The 26348-nt window shown below is 56.7% G+C and overlaps 1 long non-coding RNA gene across 2 annotated transcripts; it reads left to right on the forward strand.

The window, feature by feature from the left end:
* Positions 1-2223: 2223 nt before the first annotated feature.
* Positions 2224-25666, forward strand: LOC144294501 (uncharacterized). Of its 2 annotated transcripts, none has more exons than XR_013361863.1 (10): positions 2224-2840; positions 3533-3786; positions 4518-4683; positions 5109-5184; positions 5749-5925; positions 6227-6316; positions 7663-7871; positions 13777-14008; positions 24400-24681; positions 24999-25666. It is a non-coding gene; the product is annotated as an uncharacterized LOC144294501 (long non-coding RNA). The 2 variants fall into 2 exon arrangements; XR_013361864.1 differs by lacking the exon at positions 2224-2840 and adding an exon at positions 2863-3088.
* Positions 25667-26348: the final 682 nt, after the last annotated feature.

Here is a 26348-nt window from a genome sequence, read left to right on the forward strand (position 1 = left end):
GTATTTTTTATTGAACTGTTTTCATTTTCCCAGTGAGGTCACCACTCTGCCTCCCCGGGAGGCCTCCCACACAGAGAACACCACACCATCGCACTCAGCCCTAGAGAGTCTGGCTGGCTGGCCTGGCACGTGTCCCGAGCCTGAGACGTGGTGGGAGCAGATATGGCTCCTCCTTGTCTCAACCACAAAGATGTAAATCTCAGGGCCATGAGTGACAGTTTTGTGGTTTACAGATGGTGAGAAGTACTCATGGAACCGAAGGCGCACTCGTTTAATCTGAGGGTGCTGTTTGGGATGAAGGCTGCAAAAACTTTGGGGAATTTTCCACTTTCATCAGTATTTCTTTGTTACAAGTTTCTATAATTATTAGCTTCTGGAATGTTCTGAAGGCCAAGGTAACCATGTCTTTCACAGGAGAAAAAAAAAATTCTAGCATATTGGTTAGTCTCCACATGTGTGTGTTTTTTTCCCAGTTTTTTCCTTGTTATTAATCTCTAGTTTCATACCTTTGTGGTCAGGAAAGTTGCATGATACGTTTTCAATCTTCAATTTATTGAGACTTGTTCTGTGGCCTACCATGTGATCCATCCTGGAGAATGTTCCGTGTGCACTTGAAAAGAATGTGTATTCTGTTGTTTTTGGATGGAATGTTCTGTATGTATCTGTTATGTCCATCTGGCAAAAGAGAGAGAATTCTAAACATCACAAAAGCCCGCTGTCATCTCTAAGCCCAGACACGTATTTTTTCATTGTTTACATCACCACCAACAAAACCAACAAAACGAAACTGCCTGTGGCACCTAAAAATGTCTCCTTTATATTTCCTGGGATTTCACTTTCAAAAGATATTCTAAGTTAAGATGTCTTTTCACTGACATTATACATCATCCTTTGAACTGATGCACACGAGACATCAGTTATTCGTGCTTTGATGTTGTTTAATTCTGTAACTTGCTTTTTTTTCTGATGTCCTTCTGATCAGCACCTAAAGAAATGGACGTCTTGGGTTACCTGTGTGGCTCAGTTGGTTAAGTGTCCAACTCTTGATTTTGGCACAGGTCGTGATCTCAGGGTTGTGAGATTGAGCCCCATGTTGGGCTCTGCGCTAGGCATGGAGCCTGCTTAAGATGCTCTCTCTCTCCCTCTCCCTCTGCTGCTCCTGAAAAAAGAAGAAGAAATGGAGATTTTATTGGAAAGGAGTGGAGTAGAGGTGGGAAGGACTTACCCTGGGGATCGCTGGATCACATCGAAGACTCCTATCAACCGTAAGATTTTTCTTTTGTTGGAAATATCTTCCTTAAAAAAATTTATGTCCTATATTTGAGCCAATCCAGAGTATAACATGTGGTTATATTAATACACACCTGCAAATAGTCACCTAACAAACACTCAGCTAATTCAATTTAGTGACAAGAGTGCAGTTCCCAGCAAGTGGCTCTTAAGGAGGTCTCAAGCCATTGGTGGCTGTGACTACAGGGTGAGTTAGGAAGGTCAAAAGGAAAGTGGTATCCTAGTTTCTGAGGTGGTCATGGCAACCAGTGTAAAGCACACTTCAAAATACGCGCCACAACTCCTTTAGCTCTGTGATAGCCTGTCACTTTTCTACGCCTCCTTCATCACTCTCCCCTGGAAGACGTTTGACCCATTATAGCACATGCTCGTTCATTCACTTATTCATTCATTTCCAAGCAGGTATAAGTTGCATTTCTTTTTAAAGCAAAAACAATAGAAGCCGACTTTGACTAACTATATTTAAAAAGGGACGTATTGGAAAATCAACAAGGAGCTGAGTAACAAAGTTGTGGAAGTTTGCAGATAGGACCACATTTTTTATCCACCCCCCATATCCAAACCCTCGCAATGTGCCTTTGCAGCTCCTCCCATCAAGGAGTAGGTGCCAGTTCCCAGCCTCTTGAACCTGGTCCTGTGGCCTGCTTCGGCGTGCCACGTCTGAGCCTAGGCCTCGGCAGTCTCGTATGCTTCCACTCCCTCTCCTGGAATTCTGCGCAGCTGCTTGCGAATGCATTCAGTGGAAGATGAGACACGACGCAGGACCGAGATAATTCCACCGAGGGGACGCTAGACCAGCCAGCTTCTAATCCACCGATGGCTGGCTGCATAAGATGTATGAGCCAATCCTTCCCAGACCAGGAGAGAGGCCCAGCTTAGCCAAGCGCAAGCTGCTGAGCTCCAGAATTTTGAGATGAATAAATGGGTATTATTTTATGCTACTATTTTTTGGGGGGGATTATTTGTTATACAGCAAAAGTTCACTGGTACACAAGCCTCGAGAAGGAGAGAAGCCACGAGCTGGGTCTCTTGTGGCTCTTCCACCGAGCCGCCACCAGATGACACGGTTCCATTTGCCTTTTATTCTTTTTGAGCCCTGCCCGTTCCTGGGTAAAAGAATTTGATGGGTCCCTCTCGGGTCAGGGGCTCTCCTCCCTAGGACAGTGGTGGAGTCCTCGGGTTTAACAGCCTTGCCCCAACTACAAGGAGTAGTGAACAGGCAGTTCCTTACAAAAGGGAGTGGAGGCTGCTATTTCCAAGAAAAGAGAAGAGGAGAGCCTAGGTAGGTAAAATCCGGGTCTATCATAAGCTTTTACTTTGCGCGCTTTCTCAAGGAACGTAAGACACTCACCTTCCTCGAGGCCGTCTTGGTCTAATGGAGGAGGCTGGCAAGTGGCGGTGACAGTGTGGTTACTCACTGGGGTCACCGAGGGACCAGAGGTGACTGAGAGCCTAGAGGGCGGACGTCTAACCCAGACCCACTACCCGAAAAAAGATTCCTGGTGGAGACAACCTCGGAACTGAGCTCTGTGAGATGCCTACTGAGCCAGGTGAAGAGGCAAGAGTGGCGAGCAGCACTGAGGTCCTGCAAGGCGCTTAGAGTGGCCTGAGTGAGAACCTAGAGTCGGAGTTTTAAACTTGTCACCCTGGCCAAAATTACATGACACTTATGCCTGGTGTGGCTCAACTTCTTTGGAGAGGAAAGAAAAAAAGAATTCTTAAAAAACAACAACAACCCAATTTCCACTAGTTTCTCCATTGTTTTGCCTCCGTTCTTCATAGACAGCCTGCGTGCTTGGTAAGGAATGCATGTCTTCTCCTCCAAGCAGTGGGGAGCTATTGTAGGAATGGAGCAAGGAGGGCAGTTAGGCTCATATTTGTATTTCAAAAAAATTGTGCTTACAGCAAAGAGAAGAAAGATGGCAAAGGGCAAGAGAGGAGGCAGGGAGGCCAACGGGGGAGCTGTTGTTTTCTTGACAAGGAGTAATGGCTTCAACTAAAGGGGTGGAATGAGGACGTGGCGAGGACGGGATGGACCTTTTGGTAACATCCTCAAAGGATATATGAAGACACCAGTTGCTTCTATCTTTAAAACTACTGTTGTTCCCTTAGAGACATAGTGAAAAAGGGCTTTGTGTTTGATAACAGATCTTCCTTTATGTGAGATAAGACACACCTGTTATGAAGAAATTGGTGATAAGCTTACAAGATGCCAAAAAAATCCCTCCTTGTTCTTGTTTAGAAAAACAAACAGCGCTCCTTGGATCCACGCAACCTGCGAGAGAACCAAACAGTCTCCACACCCACTTAGAGCCATGGTGTGAGACAGAGGGCTGTCAAAGGCCAGCCCTGAACTAGAACCAGATGGGAGAAGATTCATGCCAGAGACCATCATCCAAACCTCTTGATTTCCAGTGATCAGCAGTTGAGTGTTCAGAGAAAGTGCATTTGATGGCTTAGTCACAACTGGATCAACTGAAATAACAATGCAAGGAGGTATCTGCCCCTGGGGGGATGAGAGGAACAGCTGCCAAGTGATCCTTGCTAGCCTTCTGCGGAGGGGAGGAGAGGGAAGGGGTGGTATCTTTGCTCAAAAGGGTTGGACAGAAAAAAAAAAAAAAAAAAAAAAAAGATTGATTTGAGGTTTTCTCTTTTAATATGATGGAGGAGGCTTGGAGAGTAGATGCAGATGCAGCTCTCCAGGGTGTGTGCAAGTGGAAGATAAAAAATACGCATTTACAGTGGAAAGTATATTTCTGTTATCACTTAAAAGAACTTGATATTTAAAAAGTATCAGTAATTTGTTTAGTAGGTCACATGTTTGTTAGGAGCATGGAAAGTCACAGCAGACTTCCCATGGTTGGGAAGTTCAGACATTTGCATTGAAAAATGCCAACAGCAATACAAGGAATAGAGGCTGATGGCAATCAGGATCTGGTGGTGTTGGTGAAGGGGGCGGGTGCCTAAGGAGGGCAATTTGATAATGAAACCCAATTTGAGACTTGTTTTTTTTCTCTAAATGATACCATTGCATTGCAGAGCTTCTCTGACGTGACTGAAAGAAGACTTTGTACGTGTACAGCTTGTTCTCCTCAGGCCACGCTGCCTCCACAATGTGTGCTCCGCGCATTATTTGTTTTTCATAAATCTTGAAATATGTTGTCAATTGCATGATTTTATTGTATTGTGGTTTTGCACATGTGTTTATTTTTTCATTTATTTTTTAGAAAGATTTTATTCATTCATTTATGAAAGACACTCAGAGAGAGGCAGAGACACAGGCGGAGGGAGCAGCAGGCTCCCCATGGAAATCCCAATGTGGGACTCGAATCTGGGAATCACGCTCTGAGCCGAAGGCAGATACTCAACCGCTGAGCCACCCAGGCGTTCTGTGTATGTGTTTAAAACACTGATTTGTTAAATATAACATCTCAAATATTTTATATGTTTTATAATCCCATTTTTCCACTTTTCTATTTTTATTTTACCTTTTTTATTAAATGAGGCAGCTCCAGAAAATGGAAGTCCATCTGTCCTCTCTTGGCAGCGGAGAGCTCCTGGTTTCAATGCAGGAAATGTTAGGGCACTCTCTGATTAATTCCCAAATAATAGTGGCTGCTCCTTATCAAAGACCTATTATAAGCCAGTTACTTTACCCATATCCTTTAAAATTAAAAACAAATTGAAATAAATGCATCAGAGCAGACACTATAGAAAAGTCAAATGAGGAAGAAAATAAGTACTTGCAATGTAAGTACTGCAGGAAATCCCATCCCTGGCGATCCCTGTTAAGGGGTCTTTCTACCATATTGTCTCAGAGTCATGATGTCGCAGAGATGGATGAAGGGTCAGCGCTGCCTTGCTCCAGACAATGGAGCTGAGCGTGGCAGAAAGGTAAGGAAGACACTTTAAGGGACCAAAGTCGGAGACATCTCTAGAGTACTGGGCACAGTTCCCTTTTTTTTTTTTTTTCTTTAAGTAGGTGAGGCTTGAACTCATGACCCTGAGATCAAGACCCAAACAGGGATAGAGTTAGATGCTTGACTGAGACACCCAGGTGCCCCTGGACACTGCTCCTTGACAAGGAAATATAACTCTGAGGTGTCAGTGAGGGGGCAAGGGCCTCATGGAACCAAAGTGGGCACCATCATTGGGTGACTTCTTGCTTCGGGCTGGCTACCCTGTAGAAAATGCCCCCAGCCTTTGCTTTCAGACGTCCTCCTTTTCTGGTGAGGGGCCCCAAGGCTCTTGTAAACCATCAGCCCCTCTTGCTCACACCCAACGGCCAAAGTCTGGGTGTGCGGGCGGTGTCAACCCCTGCCCAGGATTCAGAGGCCCCTGTGCCATTGCTCAGACTCCAACAACAGAGCAAGTGGTTTCTCCTTTCCCTGTGATTTTGCTCCTCTGCGGATCGGTTTATTTTATTTTCATTTTGTGTCTCTCCCATTCCTGCCAAAGGTCGGGGGGAGGTATTTCACCTGGTGAAGACATCTCCTTAGCGGCTGATGATGTCGCCTGTCACTCGAGTTTCAAGAAGGCTGTAACCTACAGGCAATGCGATGCTGTGCTTAAAGCAGGACCTTCCCGAGCCCTACATGTTCTGACTTTTGTAGTCGCCACCACACAAAACATCAGGTACATCAGCTGCATCCGTATCTCACATTAAGTATACTTATTTTTTTTTTTTTTGTTTTAAGAATCTTCATAGGGTTTTTAATTTACGATTGGCTATGAGTTCCCAACAATTACTGTGTACGCTATGAATAGGGGAATTTGTGAAGTGGGAGAACTGACCCTGTAAGTTGCATTCGAGGGAATGAAATCCTTATGAATGCTAATGCTAATTTAACAGTGAACGAAGCTGGCATGTTGGTACATTTTGTAGACATTTAGTTAAACATTTATTAATTTTTACATTTATTGTTTTCTTTTGTAGATTTGGAACCAACAACTGTTTTTCTACCTGGGTGTCATGCATTTTTCTAGATTCCCAAGAAGCTCTTACCTCTGGGATTTCATTGTACTGGTAAGATTCTTGTACAATAGTAATTCTCAAATACTCTGGCTTCAGGAACGTTTTTACTTTTAAAAATTATTGAGGACCCCAAAGAACCTTTTTATTTTTTTATTTTTTAGTGTAGGTTGTATCTACTAATATTTATTGTATTAGAAATTACAACTGAGACATTGAAAAATCATTTAACCTACTAATTTATTTTAAAATAACAATAATGAACTGATTAGAAGTTACATAATTAACATTTTTTGTGATAATCGAAAAAATTTCAGTGGGGAAAGTGACATTTTTTGCAAATCTCTTTAATGTGTGACTTAATGGAAGACAGATTCTTATAACCTCTTCTGCATTCAATGTGTTGCCATATGTTGTTTTGCTTGCAGTATAAAAAAAACCATTTAGCCTCTTGTGGATATGTAGTTGTAAAAGGAAAAGGTACTTTAATAGACTTTTTTGATACTAAATCAAAACTTGGCTGCCAGTTTCTTAAAAGAGTTGATTGTAATATGGAATCTGAAAACATATTAATGAAATTTTCATACTATGTTACCTTAAGATCCATTGGCTATTTTGCGCTTAAATCGGTGTTTTGCCTGTGTGTGATTTTGCAACATGGCGTATTGGGCGTTTGGAAAATACTGATTTACTGAATTATGCAGTTCATCCAGGTTTTGACACATTATTTTATACAACATCAAAATATCACTTTCATTAATGCCACCACAGATCTCATCTGAAAAGGCTTTAGGTATTGAGAAGCTGGGAAGTTATCGATGGCATATATATTTTCCAAAATTCTAATTTCCATGCAGAAGCTTGAACATTACCACTGGCAACAGATACTGTCAGTTGTTTCCCTTTGCATAACAGGCTCATTTACTTAATTTTTGAGGTCACATCTCCCCATTACTCAGGTCTGAGTGCCCATAGTTTTATAATTCGTTCTTTCAGGCACAAATGGTAATCCGTGAAAAAAATTCAATTCCAACAATGGAGCGGGTGCCTTTCCTTGAAACAACCATGGTACTTGGACATGTGTAGAAGTGCACTATGCGATCTTCCCATTTGCCCATGCAGAGAGAGTCTTTTTTTTTTTTTTTTTTTTTTTTTGAGAGAGAAAGAGAGTGTGTGTGCCTGCGCATGCAGTGTAGGGCGTGGGTAGGGGTGGAGAGAGAATCCCAAGCAGGCTCCACACTCATCCGGGGACCCAATGTGAGGCTCCATCTCACCACCCTGAGATCATGACCTTAGCTGAACTCAAGTCAGATGCTGAACCAAATGAGCCACCCAGGCGCCCCGAGGGCTCTCTTTCCTACTGAGACTTGCATATGAGTACCTCTTCTTCTTTTTCATAGTCACCCTTGGGCCGAGGCTGCTGCTGCTCCTGTGGACTCTGGGAAAGGGCCTCCTCCACGAATTCCCACTTGTTCCATGGCCCACCCCTGACTCCCCAGCTCTCACAGTCTAGCCTAGACACCCTGACGAGGTGGAGGATGTAATTACACCTTGAAACACTATGCACTGGTGACCCAGCTCCTTGCATGTGTGACTCAAGCCCCAAGAGGTCAGTGAAATCTAATCATTCCTGTGTCCAGATAAGCTGGAAGTAGGACCCTCGAGGTCCAGGGTCTAGTTGCTTTTAGCACACAGCATTTTTTTTTTTTTAACTTGAAACCAGTTTCTAGAGTTGAGTTCAGTTTCAAGCAACGAATGGGTCTTGTGCACTGCGCTCTCCCCACCACACTGTGCCCGTCATGGTGCTGCTGGTTCTCTGGGTCTCATGCTCCTTCCTGCTTTCCTCGGCCTTGCTCTGTGCCTGGGGGGGTGACCTTTACTGCCAGTGTCCCCAGCCCCTTGCCCTCTGGCCTCCTGGCTAGGGCAAGCGCAGTGGAGATGAGCCGGTCGAGGAGGAGCAGCCCCCAGCCCCCCGAGCTGGTTCCCTTGGGCCACAGCTTCTGTCTGGTGGCTCCTCTTCCACGCTGCCAGCCGGCGATCACTCTCGCCACACTCACGCCATCTTCTCCCCTGGCCCCTCTAGGGTGGTGACGTGACGCCTGTCGCTGGGCCCAGTCCCTGGCAACCCCCAACCCTGCCACCTTGTGTCCTGCCCCCCACATCTCAGAGCTGTCCTTCCCTGGGCCCTTCCCAGTTCAGCCCGTGGCTGCACCTGTTCTCTGGCCGGCCCCGGGCTGGCACGAGCGGGACCCTGCCCCCGAGGGGCTCGCCGTCTCCTAGGCTTATTGCCCAAGACAGTCACCACTGTGTGCCAGGTCACAGCTCCCCCGCCCAAGAGCAGCTCGACCACTAGCGCACAACTAGTACGCCACCTTAATTCAGGTAAAAAAAGAAGCTTTTATCACCAGCTAAATAGAAAATGCATGTCCTTGCCCAAAATAGAAGACAAGGGTAAAAACACAACAATTTTGGTAAACTCTAGCCCAGGGTTGGTGACTGCGGTTAAGGGCATAGTCTGCTTAGGTTGGAATCCTGGTTCTCCCACTTCTCAACTATATGACTATGATGAGGGCTTCTCTGTGCCTCAGTTTCTCCATTTGTGAACTGAAAATCACGATTCTATCTACTTCATAAAGCTACGGGATTCGTGGAGGTAATTCACGCGAGCATCTGTAAAGCTCACAGATGACCCTGGCAGGCTCACACCACGGGAATTTAAGGCCCCAAGGTGTGACGGTGATGAAGATGGGCAGTGGTGGGGTTACCTGACCCGGGCTCTGACTCGGAGGATTCTTAGCGAGGGGGTGAAGTCACGTCGGCCCCAGACTGAGGCTTGCTTCCTGCTGTAAAGGGGGTTGGAAAGAACTGAAAGCGAGGACTGTTTCACCTGTGGTTCGATGCCGATTCTCTGTGCACCATCCGGATTTACTGATGCCTCGGGAACATCTTACACTTTAGGAAACACGGGCAGGGAATCAAATAACTGTTCCATCACAGCAAACATAAGCAACAGGTCAGAGGCAGCACGGAGACGCGAGGCACAGCCTTGGGGGTGCGGGTCTGCGGGGGAAGCCGTTGACCAGGCCTATGAGAGGCTGAGTCGGGGTTGCAGAGTGCAGGTGAGAGCGTCTCCGGGGAAGGGGGACGAGCCTGCCTGCAGCAGATGCACGACCTCGCAAGGTCTGTTCAGGAAAGGCCGATGCTCACAGAGGACTGGCGACTCCCTAACAAAAAGCGGCAGCAATGGCTTGGGAAGAGCTGCCTAGGGAAGCGGGTCTCAACAGGTGGTTCCCGGAGCTGCAGCATCAACAGGAGTTAGGAACCCGTTAGAAATGCACATTCCGGGGATCCCTGGATGGCTCGGTGGTTTGGCGTCACCTTTGGCCCAAGGCCTGATCCTGGAGTCCCGGGATTGAGTCTGGCGTCGGGCTCCCTGCATGGAGCCTGCTTCTCCCTCGGCCTGTGTCTCTGCCTCTCTCTATATATATGTATCATGAATAAATAAATAAAATCTTAAAAAAAATCACATTCCCCAGGGTCCCCAGCCTTTGGGGTCAGGAACTCGGGGGACAGGGCCCTCCCAACCGACCCTGAGCCTTATGCACGTAGAGCTTGGCCGCCGCGGGCCCGGAGGAAGGGGGGAGAGTAGAGGCCGTAACGGAGGATGAGGTTTTGCGGTAATGGGGGGCCCTTTCAGGCGGCAGGTGTTGTGCAGGTCATGCGCCGCTCTATGTCCTGCGACCCTCACATCGGCTCCCACAGCTGGATACCCTCTAGTGGGGGTTTGTAAAGCAGCGCACGGGAGCTGGAGCTGGAGCTGGAGCTGGAGCTGGAGCTGGAGCCGGAGCTGGAGCTGGAGCTCGCTAACCGTTCCCTAGTGACATCGGGTGCGACTACTGTCACCAGGGAAAGGAGTGTTGAGCTTTACTTAATTTTAATGACTTTAAGTATAAACAGCCAGATAGGGCCAGTGGTGACGGTCCCAGTGCAGGTCTAACATCAGACCAAGTGAGTTCAGGGCTAGGGCTTGACCTTCGGCCTGCCGGGACCCCCACGCCGGGCGCTCAGCGCAGAGTGTCGCTTGCCCGCTGTCCGAGAAGGCCTGCGGTCTGGTCCTGGTTGAGTCCCTGGGAAAGGACCTCACCACCCTGGGGTGGCTCTTGGAGTCCCCTGCCCGTAGCCGATCGGGGTTTGCGCGGCGGGTGGAAGTGAGGCAGAGGAGCGCGGGCACAGGCTGCGCCCCAGCGCCCCCCACGTTGCAGAGGCCACTGCCCGGAGCCAAGGGGTTGCCCGCCGGCGTCATCCCGCCCGGGCTTTCACCATGCCCCCCGCCTCGGCCCTTAAGTCAGTGTAGACGTGGGTGGCCTGACCAGAGCCTCCAGGAGGTCTCCTAGAAGAGAGATTTCTTAAGCTGAATTCCAGAACCCGAGCCCGTTTCATTTCTTACTCGCTGGATCCTGCACGGGGCGGGTGGAAGCCTGGAAGCCCCCGCTCCCAGCGATCCTTGGCCTGCGCAGCCCCAGAAAGCGTCGGATCCACCCCTGCTGCCACCTCGGCAGCAGCCCGTGACCTCAGCCTCCAGGCCAGGGGTTGGGACGTGGCTGCAGGAGCCGGGCGGGAAGCGCGTGGGCCCTGAGCCACAGCCCGTCTGTCTTGTGCTCTGCTCGGTGCCAGCTGCGCTGGTTTGTTTGGGTTTCTGTCTGTCTGTCTGTCTGTTTTAAAGGCACCCCTCGAATGCGATGACCATTCGTGAGTGTCAGTGGCCAGTCTCCTCCCGGCACCGGGATACTCGGGGCCGGTGGTGGGCGCCGCAGGGCCGTGCTCCTCAGTGGCACTGGGCGGCCGCGTGGGGACCGTGTGGCTGGTCCACCAGCCTCGGCGACAGTTCTGACACACAGGGCCCACGGTCCCCTTTTTGAGAAAATCAGTTGGAGGTGCAAGGGCAGCTTGAGCCCACGAGGGACAGATGGGGATGGAGGCACCAGGCGGGGCGGGCAGGTGCTGGCCCCAGAGCTTCGGGTGGGGGCCCCAGAGAGCACCGGCCGTCCGAGGAAGACGGGGCTGCCCAAGGCAGAGCAAGAGGATGGGGAGAGACTTGGATCTTTGGGGATTTGCTGTAGCTGCTGGGAAAGCCCCTCCCACCCCCACCCCAAAAGTCGCCACGCCGTGGTGCTTTCAACAAAATCTCCTTTATTGCCTAGGCCCCTGAGTCGGAGTCCCCGTTGCAAGCACCCTAACGGGTACAGACCCCTCTCGCCACCACTCTTTGATCCGCCTCTTTTGAGAGAGCCGCCTTTGAAGGAATACTCCCAGGGCAGCATCCAAATGTTTAATCCTCTAACTGTCGAGGCCTTTGGAAGAGGCTGGGTAGGTCACCCGGACCTCCCGCACCCGAAGGCGGGGTGCGCTGGGTTGGGTTGAAAGCGGGCCAGCTCTGCAATCCGGAGACTTTGGCTTGGGATCTTGCTTCAGTCATCATGTAACTGTTTGCAGTGGGCACGTTACTGATTTCCCTGGGCTGAGCTTTCTCGTCTGGAAAATGATGGTTGGGGGGCGGGGGTGGAAGAAACTTTTTTAGGCCCCTTTTGTTCTATTACTGTTGCGTTCTAATTGTCAACACTGCTCCCCTTGAGGGTTCTTTCTTTCTTTTTTTTTTTTTTTTAAAGATTTTATGTATTTATTCATGAGAGACAGAGAGAGAGGCAGAGACACAGGCAGAGGGAGAAGCAGGCTCCACGCAGGGAGCCCAACGCAGGACTCGATCCCAGGACCCGCGGTCACGCCCTGGGCTGAAAGCGGCGCTAAACCGCTGAGCCACCCGGGCTGCCCCGCCTTGAGGTTTCTCTGCCTTTGTCCTCATACATTCTCTCTTTATATTCTCTCTCCCCTTCCCTTCCCCTCTTTTTTTTTTTTTCCTTTCCAAAGAAGAAACACACACACACACACACACACACACACACCCCAGAGCATTGACTTTGGCCCCTTCTGTTCTTCCCTGGCAGAACTTGTGTCCCAGAGGAGCTCGTATACATGTTTGCATTTGAATCAACAACCCTCGAAGGTTTCTCTAGGGAACTTGAACATTTCCTTCCTAGTTTGAAGAATGGAGCTAATTGACACAATATGAATTTTGATCGGATGGAAACACCCCCCCTCCCCCAATTTGGTAAAAAGTAATCAGACGAGTTGATTGAACAGCAGCAATGATTAAAAAAAAAAAAAAAAAAAGAGGTGCTCCCTGGGGCAGGTGGGGTGGTGGCGTGAGCTCGTGTGCCCGACCCGGGGCAGCAGCCACCCCTCCTGGAGGCGTTTTGTCTTCGCGGAGAGAGGACTCAGCTCATTCCACCCTCGGCGTGTTGCGACAGGAGCCGGGGAGGCCGAGGTGGCTGGGGCGCACACTCACGCGAGATCACTCCTGTTTGAGAATTCGTGTCGCTTATTCCTTTATTGATTGATTGATTTGAAATCTGAAGGCATCGCACGCTCGAGGAGGGAGAGAAGTAGAGCGGAGAACACACAAAGGAAAGACGCAGAAACACAAATCATCCAGTGACCCCACAGCCCAGAGATGACCCCATGTGGCCTTGGTGGGGGTTTTTTAAACTGTTTTTATTTCAACAATCTCTCTTCTCATCACCAAAGCAATATACGCCTGATGCTCGAGCAGACACTAACTAGAAAAAGGAATCACGACCCCGCCGCCGCCGGGAGAGGCCGGGGATCCGAGCGCCCCGTGCCCCCCAGCCCCGCGCCCTGCACCCCGCCTGCCCCACGGCCCGTCCCCCACCGCGCCGCCCGGGTCACTGGCTCCGGGTGAACACGGGGCTGCGCTAGGGCTGTGACTGAATAAAGGACAGGGGACAGGGACGCTCCCCCAACCGCGGCAGCTTATGTTCCTACGGGGGCGGGGGGCACCTTCTGCAGGTGTCCTCCTCCCCAGGGGCCCAGGAGGGCCAGCAGGCCAGGGACACCGAGGTCACACGCCAGGTCACACCAGGTCACACGCCGGGGAGTGACGGTTGCAAGGGAAGGATAGCGGCTGCGCCGCGCAGGCCGGGTGGGCCGAGAACAGCGCTGCTGCTCCCACCCCGAGGCCCCCTCCCCACCAGCCCACGATGAAGACCCGGGCTGGGGAGGCAGAGGGGTCAAGTTTGCATGGTGCTCCGAGCCTCCGCCTCCTGGGGTGGCAGGTGGCAATGCCTGGCGCGGCCTCCTGAGGACCCAGGGAGCTCAGTAGGCCCAGGGAAGGTCGCCCCGGCTGCAGAGAGCTGCACGGCTCCCTGCCTGTGGGGACCGCCCAGCCCGGCCGCACCCGGAGATGCCCCCAAGCCACCCGGTTTCCCGCTCCTGGAGCGCAGTGTCGGCGGCGAGTTCCCCGGAAGCCCAAGCGATTGCATCTGGGGACCCGAGAGGGACGGTGGCGGCCCCAGGACCCCTCCCGACCGTCTCACGCGTCCTGCCTTCTGCCCCCCTGAAGAAAAGCCGGGTGAACACCCGCTTTGCTCCTTTTACAGGTTAGGTTTGTTGTTTCTGCGGCGCTGGTCTGAGGTGTCGCGGCTGCCAGTTGCATCTGGTTTGGGCAACAGTGTCCTGGCGGGAGAACGAGAGACACGAGGCTCGGCAGCTGCAGAAATGGTGTCAATGTCACCTGCACCCCGCCCCGTCTGTGGCAGCCCGGCCACGGAGCTCGCTGAGGCGGGGCAGGCCCCTGCCCTCTGGCCTGTCCGCCTGTCCGCGGATGCTCAGGTGGGTGGGGGTCCCCGGGCGCCTTGCCGTGCGGTGGTGGTTTGTGCTTGTGAACAGATGTTTAACTTGGTGCTAAACGGGGGGCGAGACAGGGGATGACTCGCGCTGCCGCAGTCTGATGTCGCGGCCCCTGAGACTCGTCTCCTCCGTCGGACGCTGGAGACGTGAGCTGTGCCTACTTCCCAGGGGACGCGGGACGCTCGCTCTAAAGCGCTCGGAACAGCGGCGGCCACAGCCCTCAACGGGCGCCGCTGCTATGATCATAATCACAGGTCAGGGTGGGCGGCTGCGTCCGTGGATGCTCCCCCACGCTGGGCCTCGTGGCTGGGGGGCTGTGCCAGGAGGGGGGCCGCGGGGCTGCTGCTGGCGCTGGGTGACCCAGGACGTGCTGGAACCGACGGCAACCCGGGCTCTAGCCGGGGCAAGGTGGGAAGCCCGGCTCCTCTCCCGCCCGGCGGCCTCGGGGGCCACGCGGTGCGTCATCCTTGGTATTTGTAGTGCCTGGAGCAGGGGGAGGCTCTCTGCCGCAGGGGTCGGGGCAAGGCCGGCCAGGGACAGCCGGGCACCCGGGCACACCTGCAGCAGGTGCAGGACACGAGGCCACCGGGCCCGCCGGCTGCTGGGGAGAAGGATGGCCAGAGCCTGCCCCCACTGCCCTGGCCGACCTGCAGGTCCATCAGCCCGACGGCTCGACCTCGCGACCTCTGGGGCCGGCGGGCCTCCCTGTTCCACGGACGAGGGCGACGAGGGCGTTCTGGAGCTCAGGGCAGGGCAAGGGGCCTTCGGGCCGAGCCCCCACCCCGAGCCCCGGCTCCCCGCACGGCCCCCACGGCAGCACCTGCCTCTTCTTCAGTGGAAGCGCGCCCGGCCCGGGGCCAGGCTGGCAGGGCCTGAAGGACGGGCCCAACCCTACTAATCCGGCCTGCGCCTTCCTGCCCCCGCGCCCTAGGCAGGCCTGTGACCCGGAGCGCACCCTGTCCCAGGGCCAGCCCAGCAGGCCCAGCCCCGGCGACAATAGCCGGAAGGGCCTCTCGGAGCAAGTACTTCCTGAAGTGCCCGGAGCGGCCGCGTCCCCGCAGCTCAGGAACAATCACAGCCCGGCCGCTTCCTCCCCTGCAGGGCGTCCTGCACTCGGGGAGGCCCTGGGCCCTGGGGGGGGCACCCCGGAGCGGGGCGCTCGGGTTCCCGACACACCTTGACAGATTCACACTTCCCCCCAGACCCTCAGTCTTCTTTGTCCTTCCCGTAAACCAGCTGCCTCATCCTTGACCTTGGTTCTTGTGTCATCTTTCTTGGGGATTTAAAAAAAAAATTTATTTGTTCCTGAGAGACTCACAGAGAGAGGCAGAGACCCAGGCAGAAGGAGAAGCAGGCTCCACGCAGGGAGCCCAACGCGGGACTCGATCCCAGGACCCCGGGGTCATGCCCTGAGCCCAGGGCAGATGCTCAATGGCTGAGCCGCCCGGGCGCCCCTTTCTTTGGGATCTTTAAAAGAGCAAGGAGAGAAGGAGGGGAAACGCCCAAGGGGAAGGTAAATCCTGGGATCCCGCCGTGCACCCAGCTGTCCTTCAGCAGCAGCGGGTGAGGCCTGGGCGTCCAGCACTCCCCCCGACCGACGCACTTACCCGCCCATTTCATGATCCGCTGCAGCTGCTGCGGCGTCCCCCGCATTGTGGAGGCGGCGTGAGCCCGGCCCCACGCGGGGGTGCACGGGGAGCCGGCAGTTGGCATCCCCGGTTTACTGGGTGAGCGCGGAGCAGCCGAGGGCGACGGGAGGTGAGCGCAGCAGGTGTGGGGGGGACCTTGAACGCAGTCCTGGGGGATACAGGGCCAGAGCCCGAGGACTGGGGCGGGAGCACGATGGCACCGGGTGGTGGCCCTGGGTAACTCCAGCCGCCCGTCCCCCTGCGTCCTCCGCCCGAGCGCTCCACCTGTGGGACTCCGGGTCCCTGTCTGCGGAGTGCAGGGGAGGAGGGCGGCGCACCTACTGCATAGGGGGCGACGCCGATGAACGCGGGCCGGCACACACCCCGGCACCCGCGGCGCAGCGAGCCGGGACCCGGTGGGGACAGGCAGGGACCCGTGCTGCACGCCCGTCGTGAGCTCCGGCCCGGCCGGGCGCTGCCCATCCAAGCAGGCCCGGCAAGGCGCAGCTCGGGCCTGCGGGGACCCGCAGGTGCCCTGCTGCTAGGATCCCGCACCCGGCGCCCGAGAGACCCGGATTCCCATGTCACGTCGCCTGCACACGGTGGGCCCTTCTGGGGCCTCAGTGCTCCCGTCTGTGAAACGGGTGTGGCGGTGGTGCATTCCTCCTGGGGTCGCCGTGGGGGCTACCGCGTGCCACGAGCACAGCCCAGAAAGTACAGGGCTACGCGAATGACAGCCTCGGACGCAGCTGGCATCGAGTGAAAGAGAAGCAGTACCGGGGGGGCGGGGGTGTCTTGCAATAACCTGGGTGCCGGCACCTTTGGGCCACAGCCTTTCCACGCTCCCCTGGCTCGGTTCGCAGCTTGTCCTGTCTTCACCTTTCCTGCCCGCACGTCCTCTGCCTGCAGGTCCCCGAGCCCTCCATCGGGTCAGGGGAGCTTGTTTACGAGGAGAGACTTCCCTGACCCCAGGGGGCCCGGGGCGTGTGCCCTGCCACACGGTCCCCGAAGCTGCGCTTTGGCCCCTGCCTGTCCCCGCACCTGCCGGTGGGATCCAGGAACCCAGAGGTCATGGCTGTTCTGGTCCCCACGGCACCTGCGGCGCCCAGGCCGGTTTCCACCATAAAGAGCCCGGCCCCAGGGACTGGATGCACAGACGGGGACCACGCGGGGCTCGACTCCTCGGCAGGGGCGAGCTGGCCCCATCCCCGAGCCCAGCCACGGCCCAGCGACACTATGGGCGCGGGCGGCGCTCCCCCAGACCCGGGGCACATGGGGCCTCCGGAGCATCCCGCGGCCCCGGATCCTGCTGCAGCCCCGCGCACGGGCCGTTTTCAGCGGGGAGAGGACCGTGGGAGGGAGGGCGCGGGGGGCGGGTGGGGGGCATCTGGAGACCGGGTGTGAGCCGAGCTGCTCTGCCCCACACACCCCGCAACGCTTGGGACCGGCGACCTCCCTGTGGCTGGGTGACGGGGCCCGCAGGTGCAGGGCCACCTCCTCGGCCCCTGGCTCAGCGAGGCCCCGGCCAGCCGGCGGCACCACCGGCCTCCAGTGCCTCCTCCTATGGGCTCCGCGACCAGGAAGCCACGTCGGGGCGTCACCAGAGCGGCTGGTGGTGACAGCCCCAAGCCCCCGGTGCTGCTCACGTCGCCGCCCGGCCGCCTGGGGGATGCGTGGCCACATGGGGTGCCAGGGCCCGGGGGCGTGCCGGGTCACACGGCGGCAAGTGGCGGCGCCAGCTCTGGGCCCGGTGTCGTGCCTGTGCTCTGTCCTGGCAGGAAAGGACGACCGTGGCTTGCGGGGTGGTCAGGAGGCTGGCAGTGGGGGGGCAACTGCCGGGGGAGACACGGGGTCTCTGGGTAACGGGGCTCCGCGGCGGTGGGCGCCCAGGGTCCTGGCCAGCACGGGCCTGAAGCGCAGAGATCCCGGCCGCCAGGCACAGCTGGGTCTGCACCCACGTCCCGCAGCTTGCCGCCTGGCTGCCCGGGGCGCTTGGTCGACTCTGATGGGGGTTTCAGGGCACCGTCCGGGGTTCGGAGTGTTGTGCGGGTTGCGTGGGGAGATGTCTGGGTCTCTTCCCTCCCCTTTGCATCACGGTCCCAAGAAGGCGAATTTATTTAACCAATAATTTAATCAATTTTAGCCAATGCCCCCCCTTTATGGACTCGGTCGCATCCCAAAGCTGGTTTGGGGTGTGCTTGTCCTCTGGGTTTTCGGACAAGCAGCATCATTTGTTGAAAGTCTTTCTCAGGTCGGGGTAGCTGATGGTCTCAGGGTCACTTCCACGCTCCTGCCTGGTCTGCCGAGCAGCCATCCCCCTGCCCTTCGGTCCCAGCCGGTGGTGCCTCCTCCCCAGGGCGCGGCCCCGTGCGGGTGGAGTCGCGGCCCCATCCAGGGACGAGCTGCGGCGGCCAGGCTTGGGGCTTCCGCACACGCGGCACCCGTTCTCCGCCGGGTCTCTGAGCCCAGGCCTGTGGCCGTTCAATGGAGGGGGGGGTGGGCAGCTGCCTGGCTGGCTCCGGCCTCGGCTGGGGAACTCGGGGAGCTGCTGGGGCCCGCGTCCTATGAGGGGGCAGAAGCCACGAGTGCCGACGATAGGCCCAAGCCTGAGCCCGTGCTGCCTCCCTGGCCTCGCTCCCCGCAGAGTGAAGCAGAGTCCAGCCAGGTTGGGGGCGGGGGGGGGACAGGGACTGTACAGGAAGGGGCCGCAACGCTGGGTTGAATCTGGAGAAGGTCAACATCCAAGAGAGGAAGGTTCTAGATAAGCCCAGGGAGAGATCTATGCCCGGATTCACAAAAAAGAAGGTACACGGTGGCGCGAGAGTGCCAGGTGTTTGAGACAGAGGGTGAAGGTGGGGCGCAGGCAGTGCGTCCGGCCCCGGAAGGCAGCCCGATAACATCTGGAACTCCCCAGCCACACCAGCTTGGGGGCAAATATCCAAGTGGGGGTGACCGGGGGTCACAGGATAACAGGAGGGAGAGCTGACTTGGGTTCTCAGACCCCATGTCGGTGGTGCTAAGCGCGCGTGCATGCTCCCAAGGCCTGCGTGGGTCGGGAGCTGTGAACCTGTGATCCCCGAGGGCCTGCAGAGGTCTGTAGGGTTAGGGCGTGTGGTCTCCGTTTTACAGCCGAAGAGCCTGGGCCTCAGGAAAACGGGCGGAACTGACGGGTTGGCCAAATCGCTGAAGACGGGAGGGCTGGAGGAGTGATTTCTGACTCCTCGGCTTTCCCTCTTAGCATGTTTTCTGGGCTCCCGAGCCTTCCCTCCCACACCCGTCCTCCCCCCTGGCGGGGTCCCGGGAGGCTCCTGGTCCGATTGGCAGCCAGAACAGTTTGGTGGCTCCTGTCATTTCTCCCACTTAGGGGTTCCTAACCGAGAGGCCGTGGGCCTTCTCTCCCCCCACTAACGGGCCCCCGGCGCCTGGGAGAGCTCCCCTGACCAGTGTTGGGATGTCGGGGGGGGGCCAGATTCCAGGTCAGGGGACTCCTGAGCAGCACCACGCGGGGTCCCTCACAGGTGGGCCCGTCCCCCGGTCATTAATGGTGCTTCAGGACCGAGCCGTGGGCCTTTCACTTTCTCCTTCCGCTGAATGGTGACCCCCCCACTGAGAAGCCTCCCCACGGATGCTGTGCATCTGCCTTCTGCAGCGGGAGGGAGCCCGTCTGTCCTGGTGTCCCCGCAGCAGCTCACTCAAGGCTCTTATGCAAAAGGAGCACTTCAAGCAATGCTCTGAGAGCCCCTTAGAGGCAGAAGAAGGTCTCGACCGCTCCCCCTTTTTTGGACAGAGCAGTGTGAGGCTTGGTCCATGTTCCCACAGTGGTGGTACGTTCACGAACACGGATGGCCGGGACCTCAGGAATGCCCCCTTGGTCGGTCCTGTTCCTCGTCCTCCTTTCCAAGTTCAGGGACCCGAAAGCCCGTTTTGGTGTCTGCCGGGTTGTGGACGACGGCCCCTTCCCTCCCTCTACCATCTTTGCTCAGTTTATATCACTCGAGGGGCCAAGCCTGTGTCAGGGAATGTTCCGTATGGTGGTGACCTGAGATGGACCCTGCTTTGGCAAGCCTCCCGCTGCCACGGAGGTGACGGACGCGAGGATAGGCAACTGGCAGATGATAAGCGCTCCCCTCAAGGGAGTGGCAGGTGAGGCAGGGACGGGCGCCCCTAAGGAGGTCGGGGGGCGGGGGGCTCCCGAGGCAAGTAAAGGCTCAGCGACACCCACACATAGGAGGGGCCGGGAGAGAGCGAGACACACCACGACTTGTGTCGTGCATTTCCCTACTCCACAGGGGACAGTCCTGGTCACTGTGGGCGTGGGATGAAGGTGGAAACAAAGACCCAGAATTCTTTTTTTTTTTTTTAAGATTTTATTCATTTATTCATGTTAGACACACACAGAGAGAGAGAGAGGCAGAGACACAGGCAGAGGGAGAAGCAGGCTCCATGCACCGGGAGCCCGACGTGGGATTCGATCCCGGGACCCCAGGATCGCTCCCCGGGCCAAAGGCAGGTGCCAAACCGCTGAGCCCCCCAGGGATCCCCAAAGACGAAGAATTCTAATTAGAGGCTCACGTCGTCGAAAGTTTGCAAAGGTCGTGGCTCTTCTCTTCGGTCTCCCCCGCACTCAGCCCTGCACAGACCCACCTCCGCATGGCTAAATTCGTTGAGTCCCGGCTGACACTGCCAGGCAAGAGGATCTATAAAACAGGGGGTCACCAAAAGGTGGGGAGACTTGAGCTCTCGTCCTATAAGGAACGGGGCGTATTTTGAGGAGGCTGTCCTTAGGCAGCGGCCTATCGCCGTAGGAAGGCTCCCGTCTTGCCCGGGGACAGGGTCGACCTCCGTCCCCCTCCTCCTCCTCACACACGCACACACTCCAGGTGGAAGGTTCTACGTCATGACTCCGAGTCAGTAATAACTCGACTACTTGTGCAGCCCGGAGATTAGGGAGCCCAGAGTCTGTTGTGTTGAAGTGGTGCTGGGGGCGGGGTGGGGGGTGCGCTCTCTCCGGAGCCCGGGCCGGGGACGCCTCGCCAGACCAGGGTTCGTAGAGTGTTTAGACTGTGAGTCATGAAGGTCTTAGATGAATAAATACGCTCTTTCTGCTGTGACTGTTGACAGGCCTGGCGACAGCTCACCTTTGCAGTTGCCAAGGAGAATCGGACTCTGATTGTTGCCACACGCGACTCCGCGAGCGCAGACCGAGCCGGGGGAAGACGGGAAGCAGTGGGGCCGTGGGTAGGGTCTGGAGGCAGGAAAGCAGGAGAGCAACTGTGTCCTCTCGGCCGAGGGAGAGGAAGGCAGGATTGGAGCAAGAAAGCTTTCTGCTCCTAGGACTGGAGGAACGTGGTCTTAGAGTTTTCACGTGGCTCATTGGTCACGGGCTGTCGCTTCGGTAACAGGCCCCGAGCTTCCTAATTCTTGTGAGAAGAAAGGTGGCCGTCCTTCTGGAAACAACTACGTGGTTCAGGACATAGTTGGCAACAAGCAAGCAACACATCTGACTGGTGGTGGCCCAAGCCATGAAGATGTGCGATGATCTCAAATTCTGGGAAGTCTGGAGGTGAGGCAAGTGCCTACAACGAGAATAGACGCTCAGTGGGGCCGTCAGGATGCCAGGCGCTTTTCCATCCTCTGCAGGTGTGTGCCTCATTGATTCTCCTGCTGGCTGCCTCATGGCTGCGGGGCGGCTGCCGCGCCTCCGGACCTCACGACTGTATTCAGAGGTAGAAAGGTGGCAGGGGTCGCGGTGTGAGGTGGCAAAGCATCCTTTTCCTGGAACGACTGTGCCACATCAAGTGGGGGAGTGAATGCATCTCGGAAGCTTTCCCAGCGGCCTGACCCTGGTCACCGACCAGAGCCTTCTCCACCAGCGCAGGGTCACGTCAGCCGCGGGGGGCTGCGGGGGCTGCGGCTGGCAGGTGCCGATGGACTATTAACGTCTGGCTTGTAGCCGTTGTGATTCCACCCCCGGGGCCTGGACGCCTTGCTGCCTTGACTACAGCTGGGGTGTGCAGGCCCCGGCGAGGAGTCCTGGGCCCAGGGGGTGCGCGGCGGGGCCTTGTGGGGTCAGCGGGCCCTCTGCCCGGGGTGTCGTCAGCACACGACGAGAATCCCCCAGACGCAGCAGGGAGTTTCCCTAATTTTCGAGGCCGGAAGGCCCATCGGCACCTGGTGGGTTCCGCAGCCACCAGGAGCACCTGCTTACCCTTCCAGTCCCCAGTGTGGCCGGCTTGGTGACCCTGGCCCCAGGCCCCCAGGCCTTGCTGGGCACCGCATCCTTGCCACGCCCCCCCGTGCACCCCCCGGGCTCAGTGATCCCCACCCCCAGGCCCCACTGGGTGCCCCGTCCTCGCCCCCACCATGCACCCTGCACCCCCTGGGCTCAGTGATCCCCACCCCCAGACCCCACTGGGTGCCCTGTCCTCGCCCCCCCATGCACCCTGCACCCCCTGGGCTCAGTGATCCCCACCCCCAGGCCCCACTGGGTGCCCCGTCCTCGCCCCCCGCCCCGTGACCCTGCACCCCCGCCCCCCCGGTGGTGGCATCAGCAGCCTGAGGTCAGAGTCGGCAGGTTTCTCCAGGGCCCCTCCCTGTGCCCTGTGCTGCGCTTGCAGGGTCCGCGCCCCAGAGGCCTCCGAGGCTCCCTGGCCCGCAGGGCTGAGTATGCAGGAAGGGGGACCCAGGCGAGGCCTCGGCCCCACTCAGCCCTCCTGCCCACCCTTGGAACCCCAATCCTGCTGTCTCGCATTCCCTCTGGGGCCCCTCTTGGCCTCGGGCCCCCAGGGTGGCGTCAGTGGCTGTCCTGACCCCGGGCCACGGCGGTGGCCCTCTCTGCAGGTCCGCAGTCTCGCTGACGGCAGGTGGGAGCCCCGAGTGGCTCCGGGGAGCACCTGGGCCTGCAGGGCTGCTGCTGCCCTGTCCCCGCCCCTGGGCCCGGCCTGGACAGCTGGGCCACACGTCTCCATCCCGCGTCCAGTGCCGCATGGGGGCAAGGCCACAGCTGCAGCCCCGGGGCGGGGGCCTGTGAGCGCCTGAAGGGGGTGCACCCGGGTCATCGCCCCCGGTGACCCCCCACTGCTGATCCAGGGCGGAGCTGTCCCGGCCCGGCACCAACATTTGTCTTCTGGACCCACACAAGAGGAGGAGGCGGAAGGATTGGTTTTCAACTTGTTTTTCCTTTTAACAGGAAAACTGAAACATCGCGCTGAGTCGGATCACAGATGGGGAACAGGGGAGGGACTGAAGGAGGCCGACACAGTCTAGACTTCTGTTGGGGCCGCAACGAATCCCCGCCAAGTTAGCGGCTTACGGCAGCACGAGTCCACTATGTTCCGTTCCCCTAGTTAGTCGGAGGGTGTCACTGGGAGGAGATCCAATCCCTGGCTGGGAGGCTGCGGCCCTTCTGGAGACCCGAGGCACAGCCTCTGCAGAGTGCTGCGCCCGGTGCCCGGCCGGCGGTCCGCGTTCGGCACACGGTAGCTGTTTTCACTCTGAGGGGCCCACGGTCCCGTCCATTCCACTCCCTGGTCCATCACCTCGGTTCAAAACCCGTCTGCAGCAGATGGGGTGAAAAACTGGTTTCCCGGGTAAGTTGCCACCATACTGCAGTCTGTGTGTGTGTGTGTGTGTGTGTGTGTGTGTGTCTTCCCAAGTTCCAGTTGTTCTACCTCAACGACGAAGTATATTTTTGTGCCTCTGGCATCAGAGACACGTTGTTCTCTTGAGCACCTGGAATAAATGGGGGATACGGTGGGCACCATGAGAACGAGGAGGCTGGGAGGACCCTCCCGTACGCTCAAAATGTGGAAAAACCTGGATGCACAAAGACACTAATTGCAGCTTTATCCGTGATAGTCCTAAGCGCACGGCACCTCACACTGTCCGCGTGGGAGAAGCAAGGGCTTAGTGACCGGGGCGCCCCCAGCAGATGCGTGGAGCGCAGCCCGGCTCCCAGCATGCGGATGCGCCTGGCCCGGGAGCTGGACGAGCCGGGGCGCAGGCTACGCCCTGCTGCGGACGTGCAGCCTCAGCTCTGCGCTGGTACGAAGCAGGTTGGAGAAGAAACCATTCCTGCTTGTTCCCAGGCGTCCGGAGAATAGAAAGAAAGGATTCCCGCCCCTCTTATTACCACGATTTCTCTGTTTCCCATCTTTTGCAAACGAACGGCTAGCACGGGGTTTAAGCAGGCTGGCCGCGGAGCCCGGCTGCCTCCTGACCCGTCTCAACCTCTCCAAATCTCAGCGTTCTCATCTGTCGTGCGGGAGCAATAATCATTCCTCGCCTGTAGGATGGCTGCGAGCGCAAAGGGGTAACCCGGGTGAAGGGCTTGGCGCAGCACTTTGTACACAGAGAGGGATCAAGGGATGCCAGCTGGTACCGGGATTTTCCGATTACGAAACTACGTGCAACAGAACTCAAGGCTCTAAGGAAGAGGAATGTGCCGTCCGGTCTCCCACCGTTCGCTCCCAGTCTTCCCCCAAAGGATTATTTAACAAATGCTCTTTTTTTTTTCTAGTCCTTAATCACTATGATACGTTGAGAAGTGGCTAAATAGCAGCCTTCTGTAGGAATCAACTCCCATGTGTCAACACTTAGAGAAGGTGTCCCTCGGTGCCCCTCCGTGTCCCCAGCAGCGGGGTCTGCATGTAACCAGAGGCCAGCCAGGGCCGGGTAAACGGGTGTATTAGTGACTTATTGCTGGAAAACAAACTGACACGAATTTATGCATGCATTTTCTTGCAGTTTTTGTGACTCGAGAATCTTGGCATGGCTTGGCTACGCCCTTAGCTCGGGGTGTCACGAGGCTGCAGCGAAGGGGTTAGCGGGGCTGCCTTCTCATGTGGTGGCTTGGCCGGGGAGGGATGCCCCTCCCAGCTCATCAGGTTGTCGGCACAGTGGATTTCCTTGTCGCCGTGGGACTGTGGGCCTTTGCCGCCCTGGCCCTGGCCGTCAGCTCCTAAGGACCACGGCTACCGACTTCACTAATCCCACAAGGAGAGTCTCTGCAGCAAGTCTGCCAACAAGGTGAGGCCTTACGTGATCTAACGCGGTCACGGGAGTGACATTCCATCCCCTCTGCCCTATTTTGTGGGCTCAAAGCTAGTCACCCTCATTTTTAAAGGGAGTAGATCACGCGAAGACATGCCCCGCAACGGGTGGGGATCACGGGGACCACTTCTGCGTCTGCCCACCCGCAGCACAAGGGGAGGCCTGTCTTCCCTGGGTGGGAAGAAGCTGGCGCACACCCGGTGGGGGTTGAAGGAGCCTTCCCACGCTGCCGTCCGTGCCCCGGGCTCTTTACTTCTTACCGTTTGATCATCTTTCATCTCTTGGATCGTAAGATTAGGAGCTGCTTCTCTAAGTTTCACCTCCTCATTCAAAGAAGGAAGAATGACAAAGCACAAAAGCCACAAAGCAGGCAAGTGTGACTCCTTTTTAGCAGCAAGACCACAGCCTTCCAGAAACCCACCCGTATCCTTGTCCCCTGCCTCCCGCTGGCCTTTTCTGAAACACCCGGCTGCTTCCAGTGTGCAGGGCATTGGAAAATATATATGTTTCATTAACCAGTATCCGAGGGACCCCCCCTCCGAATGAGTGGGGTCCGCCACAGATGTTTCCAGTACGTGGGCACACGGGTGGAGCTGCCGGTGAGGCTCGCCTGGGATGGGCCCCCACTCGAGCGGGGAGAGCCTTTGCACAGTGCCTGATGCTCGGTCTCTTCTCCCCCCCTCTGCTGCCCCAAGAGCAGCCCCTCCAGAGTTAAGCCCCGTGCCAAGCAGACAAGCCTACATTTGGGGCCTGCAGGAGGACTGCGGAGGGAGGACTGCGGAGGGAGGACTGCGGAGGGAGGACTGCGAGAGCCCAGCCTGGACGAGGAGCAGCGACTGCAACACCCTCCCTTGCCCCAGGGAGGAGCAGCTTGGAAACTTTTTATGAGATTCCAGAAGCAGCAAGGTCAGCAGGTTTATGGCCATTCTGCTTCGTTTGTAAATACAGCCTTTGAATGAGAGTGTTCAGGCTCCTTGACGGGAACAGGGCTGGTGTTGGCTCCTCTGGAAGAGGGGACAATAAGATAGGAGGTATTGGGTCCCACGTGACCGCAAGGCCTTGGGAGTCACCTGGGCCCCAGGACAGCAGCGACGGGCTGTGTCCCTTCAGAGAGCTCATTTCCAGGCGGCCTCACGGCAAAGGCCCCGGGGGGTCGGGGGCAGGTCGTCGGAGTTGTCAGGCGGCTGCAAAGCTCTGGGTTGGCCCGTCCGAGGGGACAGCTGTGTCCATGTGGGAGCACGTGGGGACCAGCCCCGCGAGGGCCACTGATCCTTCCCGGACTGCTTGCCCCACCGTGCTTACCGCCGGGAAGCCCTGGGTCCCTGCCAGGGCCGGCTCTGGGGGCGGCTGGCCGCGGGGACCCGGTCACCCGGGTCACACAGAGCCAGAGCCGCCGTGTGTCCCTGGGGGGGGGGAGGATCAGGAGACAGCAAGGGGACAGTTCCCCGAACGATGCAAGTCCCCTCCACGGTGCGGCAGTCACCACGCCTTGATGATGAGCACCTGCTGTGTGAGGACGGGGCGGGGGGTGGTTCTTCGTTTAACCGATATTTACCAGGTGCCAGTTCTGGGCCAGGGCCCTCCACCCGATGACACAATTCAAAATTTAACAGACGAGATCTGTGTTCTGGAAGTTACATTCT

The sequence above is a fragment of the Canis aureus genome, chromosome 23 (assembly GCF_053574225.1).
Source record: "Canis aureus isolate CA01 chromosome 23, VMU_Caureus_v.1.0, whole genome shotgun sequence".
NCBI lineage: Eukaryota > Metazoa > Chordata > Mammalia > Carnivora > Canidae > Canis > Canis aureus.